Source organism: Anolis carolinensis, chromosome 6 (assembly GCF_035594765.1).
Source record: "Anolis carolinensis isolate JA03-04 chromosome 6, rAnoCar3.1.pri, whole genome shotgun sequence".
NCBI classification, from domain to species: Eukaryota; Metazoa; Chordata; class Lepidosauria; order Squamata; family Dactyloidae; genus Anolis; species Anolis carolinensis.
Window position 1 is genome coordinate 33,087,279 of NC_085846.1, and position 16,848 is coordinate 33,104,126.

The 16,848-nt window shown below is 41.7% G+C and overlaps 1 protein-coding gene across 1 annotated transcript in view; it reads right to left on the reverse strand.

The window, feature by feature from the left end:
• The window catches only part of thra (thyroid hormone receptor alpha), a 169,938-nt gene that overhangs the window by 98,924 nt on the left and 54,166 nt on the right, over positions 1-16,848 (reverse strand). The window contains exon 2 of the mRNA XM_008113348.3: positions 16,732-16,825. The gene's annotated coding sequence lies outside the window, so the exon portion shown is untranslated. The remainder of the gene's footprint in view (positions 1-16,731; positions 16,826-16,848) is intronic.

The following is a 16,848-nucleotide window of genomic DNA, read 5'->3' on the forward strand; positions in this document are numbered from 1 at the left end:
GGTTCAACTCAGTCACAAAGCTCACTGGCTGACTTTGAGCTAGCCTAATCTACATCACTGATCTCTCCCTCTCTCTCTTTCTCTCTCCCTCCCTTCTTCTCTCTCTCTCTCTCTCTAGGGACGGAAGACAATTTAGTGGTTTTGAGATTCCGACTGATATAAGTCATTCTGAAACGTTCCAAAACTTGTTGTGAGACAAAGCGTACCTTGCTTCAGATGTCTGCACATTTAGGAAGATTTGCCATATGTTTCATACACACAAAACTGCTCCTACGTAATTTCAAAATGGAAATACCTAAAAAACACGTACAATTAAATATGCGGGCAGACACGAGGTAATTGCCTGCATAAGAGAAAATATGTATGGAAAACACACATGAATTTCTTAGAAGGAACAGGAAAAAGGCACACAAGCTGGTTTCTGCAAAGGATTAGGTGGCAATAAAGGTGAGATTCAGAGAAATACACTGCATCTCACACAACTCTTTGATGGTTTATCTTTAGTGTTCCAAACTGCATCTTTTTGCACCCAATTATACACTGATGGCATCTCCACAACCATGCAAAAAAGCCATAATTATACACGTGGTTTGAATACTCCATCAATGCATTTAGAAATGTAGGTTGAAATCTACAAAAACTTCAAATAGTTATTAGAACTATAACTTATAATGCTAGATACCATGATCATAGGAACTGGCTGGTTTTAAACAGCATATATATACACACACACACACACACACACACACACACACACACACACTGTTTTAGGGGGCTAAATAGTCTTTTAAACTGTTTATTTATTTTTGTTTACAAGATTGCACCATTTTGTCTTATTAATTGATAAGTGATTATTGTCTGTTATATCATTTACTGCATTTGCTGTTTTTGTTGTAAGCCACCCTGAGTTCTTTCAGGGAGAAGGAGCAGGATATAAATAAAGTGTATTATTATCATTATTATCATTATTACAAAAACTCAGATAAAATAAATTAGTAAAGTCTTGGTTACACCTAGCTTCTCCAGTTCCCTTTCTGTTTTATAAGATGCAAGAGTTGCAGAAATATTGTGAGAACTGAACAGCAGTGGTGGTTAAGTGTTATATTTAACCAGCCTTCAGTTCCTTAGGAAAAAAATCAGGTTGCAAGTGGATAAAAATAAATAATAAAAGTGTAAGTAAGAGTACATATAGACTGGCTGGAGGAAGATTGGATTTTCCCTGCTCCATTGACAGCTGTTGCCCAAGCAGGAGTGATTTGCCCTACAAAGGAGATTTCCCATGACTTATCCACACCCCACAGCTGCATCAGACTATGGGGGCAGGGTTTTCCTTCCCATTTCCTTCCCTCTTAGTCTATCGTTCTGCAAGCAAGCATCCTGCAAACCAGGCCAGCAACCTATAGCATCCCAATTGGTGTCTCCTGAAGCACTCCACAGCTCTTAGTCTCCCCTTAAATGAAAAGAAAAACATTTTCATGCAGTATTTTGCACCCTAGTCCTCTCAAAATTGCTCCCACAACACCCAGCCCCACACTTGTACCTTGAAAATGAGAGACAAAAACCAGTCATGTGTTGTCACTGTGTCACAAGGGGAAAGAGGTTGAAAACAAAAACGCTCCCTGGGCATTTGTTCACTGGGCAACCCTGATCTGAGAAGTATAACATTTCCTGGATACAGGACTATATGGTGTTGGTGACTAATTTTCATATTACAACTGTTTTTATTACTGCCCTTATTTTTAGTATATAGGTTTTGTGGGTTTATGCTTTGTTGTATCCCACACTAGGAAGGCTTTCTGGAAAAAAACAACATATAGATCTTTTAGACTAAATAATAAATACATTTTAGGATAGGCCCTAAAGATCATTCTGAAGAAAGGGGAAAAAACATATAACCACATTTATTAGAAATATCATTATGCAAAGAGATTTTGCAGCATTTTAGAGAGTAACTAGGAGAACAAAGTTGGTAGCACGAGAAAGGAAGCTTAGTCTACAAAAACATATGCTACCAACTGTGTTCTCTTGGTTACTCTATACCAGTAGTTCCTAACCAGAGTGATTCCCATCTGTACTGCTTGTCTTCAACCAGACTAATTTTCAGCAGATAAAAGCTTCACTTATCAATGTATTGCCATATTCTGAAGTGCTTTTCCTCCAGATGTTTTGGACTTCAGTTCCCACAATTCCTAAAAGCTGGTAAACTGGCTAGTGTTTCTGGGAGATGAAGTCCAAAACAAATGGAGGACCAAAGGTTGGGAACCACAGCTTTATCCAGTGCTACAAGATCCCATTGCATAAGGAAAGGCAGACTAGTCATCCCAACGTTTGTGCCGTAGGTCTTTCAAACAATGTACAATTATTTCTCTAATTTTAATATTGCCACTATAGTTTTTATAAAGTATTTTAAAATAATCTTTCTTATATCAAGTGCTTTTTTAAAGTCATGGGAAGATTTTATTATTACATGTATGTTTGCAAGTTAAATCATGCATATATTCAGATACCTCTGAGACATCTTATGAATCTTGCTTTGTTCCTCCTCTGTCTCTACAGAAACATCTTTCCTTTTTAAACTGAGAGGTAGAATCCCACCTCCTGGCCCCAGTTCCAAGTGAGTTTCTGGGCTGTTCACATGGGATGTACTAACAACAATTCCTAAAATAGTATTTGTTGTTGAAGTTGTTTTTGTGTGCCTTTAAGTCATTTCCTATCTATGGAGACCTAAGGTAAATCCATCGCGGGATTTTATCTGCAAGACTGTTCAGAAGAGGTTTGCCATGTGAGGCATCATCAACAAGGATCTCCCGATGTGATTTTAAGGAACCTCGGGTTTCTTTGGAACACAGTATGAAAGTCAATAAATTGCATAAACAGCAATGCCAAAATTATACCATACTACAAAGCTTCTAGAACAGTGGTTCCCAATCTGTGGTCCGTTGACCACCAGTGGTCCCCAAGAACTAAAATATGGTCTGCAGCCTCACAGTTACTACGCCATTGCAATGAGAGCAACTGATCTCGCGAAACCTTCTTATAGTGTTGAAGCATCAGGGATGTTGTGAGGGGAAAGGCTGACTACTCATGAAAGGCGTGACAGCAAGCCTCCTGACTGCTGCTTCTCTTCCTCCCACTCACTGAGCAGAGCCATTACATGTGGTAGCTGGAAGCGGGGGCGCCTTGGTGTCTTCGTTTTTAAGCCTGTTCCTGGGGTTATTTGGGGTGATGATTCAGAAAATTGTATTGGATAGACCACATCAGCTCTAGATTATTAAATATGGTTTTCTATGGGCGAGCAGATGACAACTACTGGATGGCATATGTTCTGTATCAGAAACTAGAGTGGATGTGGTCTTTCCAACGGCATTTTCTGAATCAGCACCCCAAATAACCAAATTGAATTTAAAGTTGACCTAAAACTGATTTGTAACTCTTTTGGTACTAATGTTGGAGAGTGGTCCCTGGTCAAAGTAGTCCCTGGTCAAAAAAGGGTTGGGAACCACTTTCTACAACCTCTGTGCCATTCAAGTCTCTATACTGACTTAAATACAGAGTTGGCATTTAGGGTCCTAAAAGGGCAAATTTATTCTGTGAGTTCATTGCATCTCACACATGTACTTTGTCTAGTGCAGAATTCAACAGGCTAAAAATCTCTATGTTGGTTTTGTTGTATATCAAATTAAGAAAATGGGCTGAAACACCACATGCCTGGTAAACACATATAGTTATAGTGAAACTGAGAAGGGTTTCCAATGACAACTTCCAATGAGGCTGGTTGAGAGAAGTGTACTCCAGAAATAAAGTTTTTTCTGAAGTCTAGCTTCCTAATGATTCTAGGATTGGCTTCAGGTGTTCATAGCGCCTCCTGGCCATTTCTGTCACAGGAGACACACAAAAAATTTTGTACACAAAAACAACATAAAATAGCATATATGTGTACAGCTTAATTTGCAAAATTTATTCATCAATATTTTCCCATAGTACTGAAGTCTGGGCTACTCACACATCGAACTGGGAAAAAGGGAAGAGGACAGCCTGCTACATACAGTTTGTTGCAGGCATCAGATTAGCAGGCACTGGCATTGCCATGGGGTCAGTGGAATATGAAGGCTTGGAGTGAATGCGAGAAACGATCTGCCTGCAAGCATACATATCAGTGCAGTCCTATGCTCTCTATGGCAACACCAGATAAGGAACAAGATACCTCAAGCTCAGTTGGCTGCGAGGTCATGAGCCCAAGGAGACGAAACAACCACATCAAGGTCTTCAAGCTACAAGTCACAGAAACAAACCAAAGAAAGTTTCTGACTAAGTATAGAGTTATGCACACAGGCACATCTGTGGGGAACAGGCGACTGCCTGGTGCCTGCTGGACCAGGAATGGCGAAGGCTAGCCACTGACACGTTCACTCTGCCAAAAAGAGAGCGGATAGCATTTATCTAAGATGTATCTGATGGCATATGACAGAACATCAGATAGGTCAAAACAGCACCTTAATCTGAAACATTTTAAACCAGACTAATTTTCAGCAGATAAAGCTTCACTTATCAAGGTATTGCCATATTCTGAGGTGCTTTTTGGTGTAATTTCTCTAAAAGCACACTAGTCCTATCAGAGAGAGGAAAAAATATAGCACGTCTACATACAGTATTTACTTCAACCCATAGTACGGTAAATGGGAGAAAGGAAGAGGAACCAGCAGTACACAAAATGGCTTGTCTTTACTCTCAAATGAGGAAGGATATCAGTAAAGCTGCAACTGATCCAGGATTCATGGCTTTTACTTAGACTAGTGGTTCTCAACCTGGGGTCCCCAGATGTTTTTGGCCTTCAACTCCCAGAAATTCTAACAGCTGTTAAATTGGCTGAGATTTCTGGAGTTTTAGGCCAAAAATATCTAGGGACCCTAGGTTGAGAACCACTGACTTAGACTGTGGAAAAATTTATTTATTTAGTTTTATTTCCAATATTTATATCCCGCCCTTCTCACCCGAAGGGACTCAGGACAGCTTACAACACTGGCACAATTAGATACCTATACAAAATCAATCCACAATACATAAAATCAATGAAAAAATATTAAATACAATATAAAATTACAGTATATAAATTTTAAAAAATACGTATGCTCAGATCCGTTCGTCCGGTAACCTCGTGCTTTATCCATGAGTTAGTCCGTAATCACATTTTTAATTATCTTTTTTGGACTCGCCCTATTCAGATGGCCAAGGTAAGACCTGTTAAAAGCAATTTACCAAACCCCGGCTAGTTTAAAAATATTTATTTTAAAAGCCTTCCTGAATAAAAGGTTTTCAGCTTGTCACCAAAAGGATATTCTGGCCTTCTTGGGAAGAGGGTTCCAGAGCCCAGGTGCAGCTACTGAGAGGGCTCTCTCTTGAGTTCACACTAACTCTTGCTTGAGATGGTAAATCTGTGAATTTCACCAAAGAACTCTCTTGCCTCATAAAATTACAAATATGTCTTATTTTACAAATTGAAAAACAGAGGAGTAAAGACACAGCACCTTCTTCATCCAGGCCAGCCTCATTGTGAGCTTAAGTGGCATTGAAAACATAGATATTTATCTTTCCAATTTAGTAACTCTTTGGAAGTCTACAGGTGTTCCAACGGCTCTTCTATCAGTATCCTTGTCAACACCCTTCACCTCAGCTATTGTGAAAACACCTGGATTGTGTAAGTGCCTGATTGTGCAAAGAAGCAAACACCTTAAGTGCACCAGTTAAGTTTCCATGATCTCAGCAGCTTAAATATTTCCAAAGGAAAACACCAATTCTTCCTCCAGAACCAATTTTGGTTTGTCACCCTGCAAAAAAAAAAAACAACACCTTTTGCCTCAGTGTTGTGGTCTGTATATGAAAGATCATTGAGGAATAGATGGCCTCAGGTTCACTATTACACATCTTTGATTTCCAATTGTCCCAGCAGTCATTCATCTCCAGCTGCACTGTACATATGTAAGGGGTGTAGCAGTCTTAGTAAACCACAAGCTGAACATGGTCAACAGTGTGATGTGGCAGCTTAAAAAGCCAATGCAATGCTATGCTACATTAATAGTAGTGTCATGTCCAAATCGAAGGAAGTCATAGTCCCACCATATTCCACTTTGGTTAGAACAACTCTGTTTCCAGTTCTGGTCATCACAATTCAAGAAAACCATTGTTCAGAGGAGGGTGACCATAAACCTTTGGAAGCCAAATGGTATGAGGCTTAGGGAGCTGGATATGTTTAGCTTGGATAAAAGAAGGCCGAGAGAGGACATGATAGCAATATTTAAATATTTGAAAGGATGTCACACTGACGAGGGGGCAAGCTTGTTTTCTGCTGCTCTGGAGAGTAGGACACAGAGCAATGGATTCAAACTGCAGGAAGAGAGATTCCACTCAAATATTAGGAAGAACTTCTTGATGGTAAGAGCAGTAGAATATAATATTTTGGAGTGTGGTTGGGTCTCCTGCTCTGGAGGCGTTTAAGCAGGGGATGGATGGGCATCTGTCTTTGAATGTGTTCCTGCATGGCAGGGAGTTGAATTGGATGGATTTTATGGTCTTCCAATTCCATCATGTCAATTTTTGATACATGCTGCTCTGGTGCAGTACTTGGGAGTTATTGTTTTCCTGGGCCTCCCACTTTTTCTCACCCTGATCAACCTCGCAAGATTGTTGTTAGGATAAACAGTTGTAAATGTAACTAATCAATAGTTCGAGGACAGGTTTTCTTTTTTGTACATTTTGTACATTAATCCTGGACACAAGCATCAGACTTTGCATTTTTATAATATATCTTTATTTTTGTTGCACAACTCCAAGAACAAAGGACACTGCTGGGTAGCTTGTCATACTCTGTAACAGAAGCTCCATCTAGGAAATCTGGTGCACCATCCCACAGATTTTGCAGCTGATGTCAGTATATACATAGTGACACAGAAGGCAAGAAAAGAGTGGTAGTATGGGGAAGAAACCAATGTTTCCATAGATCTTTGGGTGCATTCAGCTTTGTGGCTTCATTTTTTTTATTTATTTGGAATTTAGTCCCTTTCACACAGAATATAGTCTGGAAAATCTTATGTTTTGGATGTTACCTCCTACTTTCTGGGAATTATAGTAAAATAAAGGCCCAAACCAAAAGCCAAATCTCTGAGAATCGTGGAAGTGAATCCATCTCACACTGTTGATGGGAGGATAAAATGATAATAGGTGTATGTGTTTCCTACCCCATGGAGCATCATTGCATCTCTCTCTATGTCATTGGTACTCAACCTGTGGGTTCCCAGGTGTTTTGACCTACAACTCCCAGAAATCTCAGCCAGTTTACCAGATATTAGGATTTCTGGGAATTGAAGGCCAAAACATCTAGAGACCCACAGGTTGAGAACCATTGATATAATCAGAAAGTTTAAGTACATTTTGGAAGCAGGAAAATACTCTTTTACTACTCCACAGTTACCCCAAATGGGCATTTAACATCATAGGTTAGGAGACATTGCTACAAAATGTCTTTAAACCCCTAAGACTTCTTTGGCATTTTCTCTGGTTACAGGGAAAAAAGTGTGGTAAAAAGTGTGAAAATTTATTATCTTCAGAGAAATTATGCTGACTTTCACTTGATTTGCTACCTTCACTTCCGCTGTCTCACACCAACAGCTCATGTTAAAACTCTCTGCAAGCTGAAGACACTTAGTATAAAACACAGCAATCATGTTTGTTGTGGTCGCTGTTTTTTTTTTGTTTTTTTTTTAGTTGCTAGCTGTTATTGCTGCAGGGTCTTTTATAATTTCTTTGGGTTTTTTTAGGTAGTTAAGTAAATATCTGTGAAAATCTTAAGAGCCAAAAGAATAGAATTGCTCACAGTTCCTGAAGAGGAACTGCATTACCTCTCCCTTGGGCTTCAACAACACTGACACTCAATAGTTAATATTATAGAACGTGCAAATGCATAACAGGAGAATTTGTGCACATTTGCTTAGGTGACGTGATTTATCTGTCTTGCTGCAATTTTTAGATCTTGCCAATGCAAAATACTGCCTTTCACTGGCATTTCCTTGATGGTTGCTTTGTCTATTACTAGCAGATTGTAACTGGCCTGAAAGCCCTAAAGGTACCAGATCCCATCTGATCTTGGAAGGTAAACAAGGTCAGCCTCGGTGAGTACTTAGCTGGGAGACAACCAACAAATACCAAGTGCTGTGAGATATATTTTAGAGCAGTGGTTCTCAACCTGTGGGTCCCCAGATGTTTTGGCTTTCAACTCCCAGAAATCCTAACAGCTGGTAAACTGGCTGGGATTTCTGGGAGTTGTAGGCCAAAACACCTGGGGACCCACAGATTGAGAACCACTGTTTTAGAGGAAGGAACTTGCAAAAAGCCCACCTCTGAGTATTCCTTGCCCAATAAAACTACAAAATGCATGAGGTTGCATTTGATTTGAAGGTAATTTGAAGACACACACACAAACAGCAGACTGCAAACCACAGACAAGTGGTTCCCAACTTTTGGGCCTCCAGGTGTTTTGGACTTCAGCTCCCACAGTTCCTAACAGCTGGCAAACTGGTTGGAGTTTCAAAACACTTGGAGGCCCAAAGGTTGGGAACCACTGCCATAGACCATCTCAAGATGGATCTGCACTGCCATATAATCCAGATTATCAAAACACATAATCCCCATTATCTACTTCAAACTGGATTATATGAGGCCTCTTCTACACTGCCATATAAAATCCAGATTATCTGCTTTGAACTGGATTATATGGCATTGTAGACTCATATAATCCAGTTCAAAGAAGATAAAGTGGATTATCTGATCTGAGAATCTGGATTACATGGCAATGTAGAAGGGGCCTGAGTCTACACTGCCATATAATCCAGTTCAAATCAGATAATCTGGATTTCATATAAAAGTGTAGATCCAGCCTCACTCCTGCCATATTAAATGTTGGTATTCACATTATGCTGAATCTTGGTAAGTTTTCAGAAGAGACTCTTCTTATCCCCTTTCCTGCTCCTGTAGAAATACATAGACCCCATAACCCATAATCTCTTCCCCAACCTTGTTTTAATCTACTACCCACCCTTCTAGAAAGACCTTCACAGAGAACCTTGCTCCAAGCAGGCTGGCCCCCTTCACCCTACCTCTCCCACCCATCCGGAGCAAACACTCAAGGCTGGGTAAACAGGGAAAAGTCCCCCTCCCTCCTTTGTTCTCCCCCTTGGACACCTGGCTGCCCTACCCTGGGCACACCTCTCCCCCTTGCAAGGCCCCCAGCTCACCTACCCAGCCCCTAGCAGTCTGCTTGCTGTAGCAGCAGCCGCCCCAGGGCCGTTGGAGGTGGGGAGGGGGTGAATGAGAGAAGAGTTGTTGCACAATCTGGCTTAGTCAGTTTCTGGCATGACCCAGCCCTAGACAGATATGGGGGGAGGGAGAGGGGGAAAGAAAAAAAAAGGAAAGATTATATTAACTCTCGCAATACTGTGACTTTGCCCCCTTTCCGGGATAAAGAATGGGATGCAAAAACCACAAAGGTACACTTGAGTTGGAAAAATGTGCTCCAAGACACCTGGGTTCCAGCAGGTAGGACTACCAGGTGAAATAAGGAACAGGGCACGTCTATTTAATGCAGGCATGGGCAAACTTTGGCCGTCCAGGTGTTTTGGACTTCAACTCCCACCATTCCTAACATCCTCAGGCCCTTTCCTTTCCCCCCTCAGCCGCTTAAGCGGCTGAGGGGGGAAAGGAAGGGGCCTGAGGCTGTTAGGAATGGTGGGAGTTGAAGTCCAAAACACCTGGACGGCCAAAGTTTGCCCATGCCTGATTTAATGGTTGTGCAAAAGAAGAAATTTCACCAAATGTTGCTAATCAAAGCACTCTCTGAAAACCCTTTCTGCATAAGGGGCAGAATTCCTGTCTCTTGTATCAACCCTTGGGGCAGGAGGAAATCATTTAGGTTCCTTATTTCTAATTCAAAGAACACAAAGCCACTGTGGAATAGTTCTGGGAGCGCCGATGATTGTGTATTGATTCCTGTGGCGAAATAATACGAACTGGTAAGACGTTTGGTTCAAATCATGTCTTGACCAAGAACATATTTTAGGCAAAATAGCAAAGTTGCTAAAGTGAAAACTGGAGACTACTCCGATACCTTAAGTGGTTGAATAGAAAAGTGAATTTAAGCAGCATAGGTTTGTTGCATGACAGGTAAGTCTTGCACAGCCATTAAAGGCATAGGAGCAGTCTCCCATTTGAAATCTGGCTACCCTACAAAGTATTCTCTTATCTCCAGCATTCCTCCTGCAATATCAGGACAATACTTCTGTCTTACCTTACAGACCTGCTGTAAAGGGATAACTATAGTGCTTCGAACACTACAGAAGCACCAAGTACTGTTCTTTGTAGTACCTGGAAGAAGAGAACAAGGCAGGAAGGATATGTGTGGTCTGGGTAACAAGAACTGCTGAGATTCCCATTTCTAAAAATGGAACATGACTAAAGGCAGAGAGATAAGACTCCTGAAGGACCAACCTGAAGTTGTTAAAAAGGAGTAGAGAATACAGGTTACAACAGGGCCAGGAGAAATAGAAACGAAGAGCCAGGGGATTTATGATCCTACCATCCATCCAAGGAGATTAGGGTAGCTTACACACCTGCCTCCACCATTTAGTCTTGATAATAGCCATGTTACATATGACGAGAGGAAGTGACTGGTAAGGGTCTCCCAATAAACTCCATGGCTCACAGCATACTTTTGCACTTGGGTCTACAGTCCTAGTTCTGTACTACATGGCCGTCACAGGGTCATTGGTAGAAGAAGGAGCGGGTTTAGCACAGCAGGTTAATCACCAGCTGCAATAAATCTTGTCAATCGAAAGGTTGGCAGTTTGAAGCATGGGTCAGGGTGAGTGCCCAACCTTCAACCCAGCTCACTGCCCACTTAGCAGATCGAAAACAGCTGTGTGTAGATAAATAGGTACCGCTTAAGCAGAGAGGTATTTTAATGGCACCATGAGGAAATACCAGGAAAATGCCGGCAATTTGATCAAAGGAGGAAGTCTGTGAACAGGGCTCTTCGGGATGGTGGATGGAGTGACAGCCCCCCCCCCCGGTCCCAGCTGGAATCGAGTACAAACTCCAAAATGCCAAAGATGGGAAAAGCCTATATACCTCTATCTATGTATTGTGTTTGTCCTGTCAGTGTATAATTGCACTGAATGTTTGCTGTAGATGTGTTCCGTGATCTGCCCTGAGTCCCCTTTGGGGTGAGAAGGGTGGAATATAAATACTCTAAATAAATAAATAAGACTGGAATATGTTGAGAGGCAGGAACTTTGAATACCAGTCATTTGTAAAGAAGGAACCTGTAAGCTACAGCAGTGATTCTGAGACTCCGATAGAGATGTTAGGTCATTAACAAGTGAGGAAGGGGACAGTACACAAAAGCACTTCGGCTCTACTACCTTAAATAAATAAAGAGTAGAGTCTGATACAACAGGGCACCAGAATTATCTTCCCAGCTCTTAAAAAGCACCAAACAAGCAATGGTTCAGATGGTGTGCACTAAGAAGAGCCAAGGGCCTTAGGAACTCCAGCAAGGATACAAGATTTAGTTTCTACTGGAGGCTGGAAGCCAGTTCTCATGGGACAGCAAAATTGCAGCAGGGTGGTAGTAGGGCAGGAAAGTCACATTACTTTTAGCTTGGCCTATATTGTGTGTCCACATGGGCATGCATATGGATACGGATAGGCATGCATCAAATGCATGTACTTCTTCCTCAGTATCTTGAAGCCTTGGGCAGAAATGATTACAAGAGTTCCAAACATGGATCAGCTGTTTTTGAAGACCACGATAATTTTATGAACGCTACTACCCTCAAGTAACAATCACAACAAAGGCACAACACATAGAAAGAATCAGAAAAAGTACTGCGGTGGGAGGAATCCTACACCATCAATCTAAACTTGGAAATAAGGGTACCTGCAAACTCAAGGAAAGCTGAATAATACCACTCTTCATATCAGCTACAAAACTTTCCCCCCCAAACACCCTTAAGCAGAGAGAACACACGTGCCATTATGCCTATTAAATACAATGCAATACGCTGTCATTCGCTCAACGTACCATATAATTAGGACATTTTCTTAGAGAAAGTGGCTCAGAACATTAGATCCTTGCCTAAGCAGCATGGCTCCTGAGAACAAAAATAGGAAAATAGTAGTACTCAGCATTTACAAATACTTGAGAGTGCTGAAAACCCCTTGAAATACAGTATTTGGCTGTAATCCTGACAAGTCTGTAAATGCAGGCCATTATTATTACCCACACATTGCAAATGAAGTGGTGAAGTTAAAAGGGAGAGTGACTTGCTCAGGGTCATCCAGTGAATTTGTAGCAGAATTGAAGTTTGAACCAGCAATCTCTTGGTTCTCTGCTCATTTTCTCAGTAATCAAGTCATACAAGCTCCCACCAAGTACCTGACAGGGGCATTGTTCCTAGTCACCTCCCTTTCATCCCCTTTGCTGCGCAGTGCTCCAAGTTGCTCTCCACCTCCGCCCCCCCACCCCCTGCCATGGAACCTATACCGTGAAGTGTAAATATGTGGGAGAGCCGAGCCAAGTGTTTATTCCATATAGGATTGGTGCGCGCCAGCCACTGCCAAGTATAGAGACTGGCAGCATGCCAAGGACGTACACAGAATCCATGTCCTTCACAGGGCACCGGTGGGGGGTGGGCAGGGGGTGGATACTTTCCAGTATGTAGCTTGGACACAAAGTCCTCTATTCCTCCACCACCCTCTTCTCCAAGACACGGCAAGCACAGAGCAGACAAAGTGGTGACCTTCCTACTTCTGTGGCCCAAGCCAGCTACAGTAGCCAGGCTGAGTCGCAATCCTATAGGCTATATTACAGCTCTTCCTTAGCTGTGATCTAACAAAGAGCTCCAAAGAAACGGAAAATGGGGGGGGGGGGGGAGAAGAGAGCTCTCACCTGCCACCACAACACTTCTGCACCATAGTTACACATGCACATGGTTATAAAGGTGGAACAAAATCACAAGGTGCTAGCAAAGGCAGTCCTGGAACCCATTCATACTTCACAAGGATAGTGCTATGATTCAATTTTAAATATCGCCATAAGATCCTCTACTGAGGCACTTAGCTCTACAATGGAGAATTCCCCGCATAAACAGCGAACTCCAGAATTTCATCTGATGTTGCCAAGGTGTATGATATGGAACCATAGAATAGTAGAGTTGGAAGAGACCTCATGGGCCATCCAGTCCAACCCCCTGCCAAGAAGCAGGAAATCGCATTCAAAGCACCCCCGACAGATGGCCATCCAGCCTCTGCTTAAAAGCCTCCAAAGAAGGAGCCTCCACCACACTCCGGGGCAGAGAGTTCCACTGCCAAACAGCCCTCACAGTGAGGAAGTTCTTCCTGATGTTCAGGTGGAATCTCCTTTCCCGTAGTGTGAAAGGGTTCCTGGTCTTCCAATTCTAAACTGAAATGTACTTTAAAAACTCTAAAATCAGGACAGTGAATAAAGAACAACATTCTAAAGACAGGGGAATTCCAGACAAGAAACAATTAGGGCCAGCTAACACCTCCCAACAAAGGATTCCCCCAGGCAGTGAAGCTGCAAGGATATTTAATGCTAATCAAGGTGGCCAACTACAACATTAACACTTGCTTCCAACAGACAAGAGTTCTTTCTCCCACCCTGGACCTTCCACAGATATATAAATCTCACTGACCTAGTTTCCAATATACTTCACAACCTCTGAGAATGCCTGCCATAGATGTGGGTGAAACGTTCAGGAGAGAATGGTTCTGGAACATGCCATACAGCCCAGAAAACTCACAGCAACCCAGTGATTCCAGCCATGAGAGCCTTCAACAACAAATCCCACATTATCTGCTTTGAACTAGAATATATGTCAGTGTGGACTCAACCCAGTTCAAAACAGGTATTGTGAGAGTTTCTACTTTGATATTCTGGGTTTTATGGCTGTGTGGAAGGACTCTTAGAGATAGCATATTATTAAAATCTGAAAATAACTGAATCTACAAATATGGTGACCATATTCACTTATGGCCAGCTTACAGTTCTAGAGCCCAGTTAATACAAAGCCCTTGTTCTTCCTGTGTGTCAAACTGTTTAAATGAGTGTGACACTCAGACATTTCCAGATTTTTTCCTTCCAATCAAGTTATTTCACATCCCTGTTGTTGAATTTCGCAGTTGTGTCTGGTAACGGCAAGAGACAATCACTGACTACATCGTAAAGAACTTCACAAACTTGCTTGTCATACAGAGCAGCTTCCTCCTGCTAGAAAAATTAAGTATAAATGCATGCAACTGGATGAGTATGCATGGCTCAAGCTGGATAGATGGTAATGCATCTTTGGTCTACCCAACCAAAGAGCTTGCCATTTCCTTTAAAAGAATGCATTATAGGGACAGCAGCAAACCGCTAGACTCCATCTGCTTCCAACTTTAGGTGCTAGGAGGAGAACCCCAGAATCTTGGCTGCCAGCCCTTTCTAAAAAGATACACAAAACCCCCTTATGCAGAGGTACGAATGGAATCCGAACATCCTCACTCAAAACATCTTCTAACCCACAAGACCTTATTCCTCCATTCTCTGTAAAGCTGAGCTCACAGCTTTTCAATTCCTGCTTTAATCCAGCCTTGCAAACAGAAGGCTGTTTCCATAAGATATCTTTAAATTGCTTTCTGAACTTCTCCTGTACTTCTGTAGCAATGTAACAATCCACTTACTCGTATTATGTTTGTATCATCCTTTCTGTTATGCCAGCTCTGGATGCACCAGCTTTACAAAGTTCAATTACAGAGGGGTGGGCATCTTTGGCTCTCTGGAGGCTGTTAAAACTCAAACTCCCATAATCCTCCACCAGCTATAATGCTGGTAGGGCTTGCATCTGGAGTGCCTTCAGTCTGTGTCATCAGTAATGTTTGGTTGTTGTTGTTTTTAGTATTCTGTTATCTGCTGAAATTTTATTTGAAGGACAAGGTCAAAGAATTGTAAATAAATAAAAATTATTTTTAAATTATCAAAATTTTTCACCAAGATAACCACGTTTTGGTTAGCTGCCGTGGATCCCACCTCAGGAGAAAGGTGGGGCACAAATCCAATAAATAAATAAGACTTGTGCAATTATGCACATTTGTTTGTCATCTACTTATTTTGCATGTTAATTCTGCTCAAGATGGTCATGGAGGTAAAGCAAGCATCTATGCAGGGCACACTTAACCCTGTCCACTGATTACTGGCAAAGACATATCTACAACTACTGATTTTTAGAGATCCTCTGATCTTGACTACCACAAATGGGCAATTGGTATTTTGTTGCAGATGATATTCCATCCACTTTCCTCCCTCATCCATATCCTCTTGTTTTGAGAATCCAGGTAATACATCCCCAAGAGGGCAAGATATGGTCTGCAATCTCTTTCTGTTGACCTCAAATCTATACACTTTCAAGTCCTCATTTGGACAAGTAATTGTTAGAAGCTTGTTTTCTCAAAAGAAACAAATAACATTGCGCCTATATAGCAGAATTCCACATTTAGAATAGTACAATCACACAATCTGGCCTATTCTAGAAGATCCACTAAACAAGGAACGCAAATACTGTGACAGGTAGTCCATAACAAGCATCAATAACAGAAAAAGAGCAGAATATCTAATTGAACATCTTCATTTAAAATGGTCATTCTCTTAGGTTACATACTATACAAACTGTAGTGATTTTGAAAACAATCAATTTGAGGACAAAAAATCTTTATATTATTTCAGGTTGCATGCAAATAAACTCTCATTCTATCTAAATTACTCCATGTATCAAGAAATATACACATTTCAGAGACCAACTGACTTGGCCAAGACTATCTGTTGAGCTTCTTGTCCTTATCTCTATCGATATCTAAGTGGGGATAGACAGAGCAATGGTCTAGATCAGGGGTCCTCAAACATTTTAAGTGGAAGGCCAGTTCATGGTCCCTCAGATTGTTGAGGGGCCGGACTATGATGAAATAGTCCAAAATTAGGATTGTTGTTGTCATTTCGGACTTAGGTCAATCCTAAGTCTAAAGTTTGGACAGAGGCCAAGTAAATGATCTTGGAGGGCTGCATCTGGCCCACGAGCCTTAGTCTGGGGTCTAAATAACATCTGGAAGCCGATGGAGGGCTGGTGGGTTAGAAAGCAGTGGTAATTCATGGACTGAGGAAGGAAAACCTCAACCTGAAATAAAGGTTCTGCTCCGCAAGCAGAATGCTCCAACACTACAAGATCTCCAAACATTTTATGACACGTTTTCTAAGCAATCACACAGAATGGGTGGATAACAAAAGCTGCTTAAAGGGACTGTACCCTTTGATTCATTTACATGCAGCAATAAAACTCCAACCTACTCACAGTAGGCATAGACAGATGGAAGCCCGCTGCCCATCCCATTACCACCTGCACCACCTGATCAACAAGGACAAATTAGAAGGAATTAGCAGGGTTTAGCTAAGCCTCTGCTAACAATAAAGGGTAATTAACAACCAATTGGCCAGCCTGATGAGAAATGGACAAGAGCAGCTGATGGGGGCAGGGTACACATACACACCGACCCAAAACATTCCCACCAGGTACACCTCTCACGTACAACCTGTCAAGACTCATTCCCTGGACCTCCACATGCTGTGTACATACTGACCTTTCCCACAGCTTTACTCCTCTTCAGCCACTCTTCTCATCTGTGCACAAAAAGGAGCTCTAGGCAGGATGGAGCCAAGGTTGTGTTCTGTATTCTGGGGGAAAAAAATAGTAGGTT